General features: G+C 31.8%; 1 non-coding gene across 1 annotated transcript; it reads right to left on the bottom strand.

Moving 5' to 3' along the window:
* Window positions 1-3,866: 3,866 nt before the first annotated feature.
* Trnas-gga lies at window positions 3,867-3,939 on the bottom strand. The gene has a single exon. It is a non-coding gene; the product is annotated as a tRNA-Ser (tRNA).
* Window positions 3,940-5,135: the final 1,196 nt, after the last annotated feature.

The raw sequence follows: 5,135 nt of genomic DNA, 5'->3' as shown, positions 1-5,135 counted from the left end.
ATTTTCAATATTGGCAGTAAATTTTGAAACACAGTCTCCCCGTAGGCAGTGTAGGTATATACATACATGCATATTGCACACGAACGTCGTTACGAACGATGCAGACGCAAGCAGATTGCGCGGGCATCACTAGATAGTGAAATTAAAACCGCAACAGACTTTTGCATAAAGTCAATTCTACAATTGCATAAGCATAGTTGTAAGTAATGTAATTATAAAAATTAACCAATTACAGTTAAGTACTAGATAATAAATTTTCTATACATAAATATATAAAAATATAAATAACAATAAGGCCATAAATAAAGGCAAAGTAAGAGTCAAACACATTTTTTAAATTATCACACAATTAAAAAGAATAAATTACAAATAGACAAAAATAAAATTGGAAAAATATATAATAAAATAAAAACTCAGTTTAAATACAAATAAATTACAAGTTTCGGCTACCGGATTGAGCCCTCTTCAGACATTAACTTATCGAAAAAAAAATCGCTGTACAAAATTTATTATCGGAAATGTTTGCATATTTACTATAATCACAGTTCGGGTGAGTCTTGATGTAGAACTCAACATTATTCACATACGATTGAACAGTCAAATGTGTTTCATATTTCTTGGAAAAAGTTCTAGTTGATAAAAAAGATAAAAAGATTTCGTACGAAAAAATAAACACAACTTAATTAACATACCGGAATTCTAACAAGTAATTACAAGTAAAACTCACGTGTAAATTATTCAAACTAGTGTGTTTATATAAGTATGAAAACCCATTAGAATATATAAAGTTTAGTGGAACGCAGATGTATAAGACGGACATTGTGTATCGATTATAATGTACGCTCGTTGACACGAATCAACACGGACTGAGAAAAGAGACGGACTGTCAGTATCGAAAAGTCAAACTTTATTTACAATAAGTATAAATGCCTTGTGAAGACTTTCAGTGTCAGTTTGTAAATTTAAACTATTTTTCTGTTTTTTAATATTGAGCATCTCAGAAATTAAGCGTTTCCTATAGCAAGGCTCTTCATCTAAAATTTTTACATTATCCCATTGGAAATCACGATCATACTGCAGTCTGTGCTCCGTTATGACAGAACGGACAGAAGTGTTATCTCTAATATGATTACGATTCTGTGATTCTGGTTTTCAATTGTCTGCTCGTCTGTCCAACGTACAACGCATCACAATTATTACACGATATCTTATAAACTACATTGTTCTAGATATAATATAAATATAGATATAGGGGATAAATATCCTTTTGTACTTTAATATATTTACCCATTTTATTAGGACTATGAAAAGATACCCTGATGTCGTTTTTATTGAACCGTTTAAATTTTTCTGTGTGAAGAGGAATAAATGGTACCGTAAGCCAAGATGCAGATTCATTCGCACAGACATTTTTAACCAAATCTTTATGTGCGATGTGTCTATTTTTAAGTAAATTTTTTATATGTTGATTAACTGTGTCAAAAATAAAAGTTAATGGATAGTCATTATCTAGTAAAACGTTAATAATAAATGTCAAATTTTTTGTATGAAACATAAAGTCAGAAAGTAAAAAAGCTCCACTAGTGGAAAAATTGTACCTTTCTTTTGTGCAATAGGATGATTTGAGTTGAAATTTAAAAATCTCCCTGAAAAGGTAGGTTTCGGTTGGAGATGTAAAAATAGGAGAAGAGATATTATAAGATTGGAATAGAATGGTTCGTAACTTCAATTCTCCTATCGATGGGCATTCTCTGTGTGCTACTTTCAACACTCTTTATGCATTCAAAGATTATCTTATTCTTGTTATTGAAAGGTAGCGCAAAATATTTATAAACTTGTACAATTATATGTGTATATGAAATATGTCTATACATGTTCATACTTTTTTTTTGTAAAATTACTTTTAATGCAATAAAAGTAATAATATGAAAAATTTTTATTTTTTAGGTCGCATATGAGAACACAATCAATACTAGAAATTAAATGCTTATAACAGTTGAAGCTAGAAATGCTTAAATAATTTAAAGATGTTAATATATTCAAAGATGTTATAAAGATATTGAAAGAATCGAACCCGAATCTCTTGTATTCCGTATGAGCGTGCTATGCCTTTAGATTACTGAGGCAAAGTATTTTCTTTACCGATTATTCGGTAAATATTCGATTGTGTAATTGGTTAATTCTTATAACTACTACAACTACTTAGTTTATATTTATACTTAGATTATATCAATTATCCACATCACTAATTAATTAATTTAAAATAATATAATCTCATTGGTGAAACAATGAAAAATTACTAGGAACAGACGATGTAAGTGGTGTGTGCAATTGAATTGTATGTGTCGCTCTCTAACCACTTACTATGCTTACGCAATTATAGAATGGGCGCAACCCATAGCTTAACATAGCCGGTCACAGAAAAGGCCATGGCACACAAAAAACTTAAGGCAGTAAAACGTAAGCAATAAGGAAATCAACATGTTGAGTGACTATTGTTAACGTTATGGCTTTATGAACTCTACTGTAATGGGTCAATTCGCTTACTGCTTACGTTTTACTCCTTAAGTTTTTTTATGTTCCATAGTCCAAAGGTTGCAACACTTTTTTTTCGATGGTTTTCGGAATGCAGCTTGCTCATCGAGTGATTAGTTCTTACTTATAGATTTAACCATTTATTAAATTATTTACTAAATTAATATTAAGAATCTTTATTTTAGATCACATATGTGAGAACACAATCAATACTAGAAATTAAAAATTCCTATTACGGTCAAAGCTGGATCTTCACTGCTTTAAATAATTCAATCTTGAATTACTATATATACTACAATATATATTATATATATTTGCATATATACCATATTTGTATTCTTTTGAATTGTTTTTCTGAATTATAAATGCATTTGAACTACTGTAGTAATCACAAATTAAATTGATAAGCAATTTTAATAATTTAGTGCTCAATCAGGCATCATGTTATAAAGATGTTAATATGTTGAAACTTAAATTACTAATAACTTACTAATTACGAATAACCTGAATTACTAATATATACTATGTATATATGTACTTGCATGTACTACGTATATATACTGCATGTATACAATATTGTAGCCTTTTTGAACTGCGCGTCGAATTGTTTTTCCGAAAAAACGCAATTAAAACTACTCTAGTAATCACGAATTAAATTGACAAACAATTTTAATAATTTGATGCTACAATCAAGCATCATATTAAGTATGGGAATAAGTTTCCGCCCGTATTAGAGAGATGTCGTTAGTAGTACTGTTTGTTTGATAAAACGACACATGTATTTGAAAGGTGTGTGTTCAAGCTTTTGAGCTCAGTAGTTGACATTCGTTCGAAGCGGTTTGAGCTAAGCTTTGAAACAAAAACAACCGGAATGGGACAATAGGCATGATAAGCTGATTTTGCTACATGACAATGTTAGGTCACACGTTGCAAATCCGACAAATACTTGGAAAGAGTGAAGTGGAAAATTCTGTCCCACCCGCCGCGTTCACCGAACATTGCTACTTCAGATTTCCATTTGTTCCGGTCTATGCAGTCGGCTCTTTCTGGAAAGCGATTCGATTCTTATGAAAATATTAAAAAATGGCTTGATGAATGCATCGCTTCGAAGAACCAGATTTTTTCCTTCGAAGTATCCGTTTATTATCTGAAAGGTGCGAGAAAGTTGTCGCTTCCGATAGAGTACACTTTGAATGAACTCACTTTGTATTGTTTTATTTAAATAAATACATTATTTTCATTAAGAAAGGGCGGAAACTTATTCCCATAGCTAATATTATAAAGATGTTAATATGTTGAAAAACTGTTAATAAATTTATTGCGAAAAATATTACCTCGGCCGGGACTTGAACCCGGATCTCTTGTATTCCGTACGAGCGTCCTAAGCCACTAGACCACCGAGGCCTTAGTAATATTCTTCGCAATAATCGGTATGTGTAAGGAAACAACGACTTTCTTTCAGGCGTAATATAAACAATATTAAGAATCTTTATTTTAGACCGCAATGAGAGGATATAATTAATACTAGAAATTTAAAATGCCTATTACACACACATACACGCGCGCACGCACGCACGCACGCACGCACACACGCACGCAAGCACATATATAGTATATATTAGTAATTCAAGTTCGAATTATTTAAAGCAATGAAGATTCAGCTTCGATCATTTTCAATTTCTAGTATTAATCATTTATGTTTAATCGTTTTACGAGTAAGACTGAGTGCCGAAATTCATCGAAAGAAAAGTATTGCTTTCTGTGACTGGCTGTACATAAGAAAATCAACTAATCAAAGTTCCTCTTTTTTGTGAAATAGAGGAAATGGAAGGATTCTGATTGGTTGATTCTCTTATGCATTATGGGTTATGCGTTATGCAAAAATTTGTGCTGCAACCTTTAATGAACTCCAGCAAAAAATGATGAAATAAGAAAGGTGAGCTATTGCGCATAAAAGGCGGAAAAAGAGTGGGGAAAGAAAATGACAACCAATCACTTTGGATCCCAGCAAAGCGCGCAAATTTTAAACGCACATAATGCTGATCAGAAATTAAATGATTGGATCCAATGTGATTGATTGTTAATTCCTCACTACTTTTGGTCTACTGCGCATCCAAATAGCTCACCTTTCTTATTTCACCATGGAAAAACCAAAGATTTTCCGTCATCCGGAGAACCGGAGATTGGTCCCGAAAACAGAGTCTCCGGTCAAAAATTGAAGACCAGGCAACCACTGGTACGCACGAGCTGTACTTATATTTTGTGTTAGCAGTCGGCATATCCTAAAACATTATTTATACGTATTCAACAACGCATTAACGATGTAGCAAGATATAATATATTCTTATAATATTATCAGCAATCTAATGGACCTCGAATAATCGCCGCAATTATCGAAATATGTTATATATAACATTACATTTTTACTTACATTTTTCTTGGTCTGCTGTTTTTTTTTATATTGCTAGACAATAATAAGTGTAGTTCGATAAATACAAATAGTATTCGCTTGAAGGAGCTCCCAACTTCATCTCTTAACATTAATTTGCACAGAGTTGGCAAGTAAATACGCGTTATTTGTAATGTTGTTACTGTTACAA

Source organism: Trachymyrmex septentrionalis, unplaced genomic scaffold (assembly GCF_001594115.1).
Source record: "Trachymyrmex septentrionalis isolate Tsep2-gDNA-1 unplaced genomic scaffold, Tsep1.0 scaffold147, whole genome shotgun sequence".
NCBI classification, from domain to species: Eukaryota; Metazoa; Arthropoda; class Insecta; order Hymenoptera; family Formicidae; genus Trachymyrmex; species Trachymyrmex septentrionalis.
The sequence above is the reverse complement of the archived record's forward strand: the minus strand, read 5'-3'. Positions and strand labels throughout refer to the sequence as shown.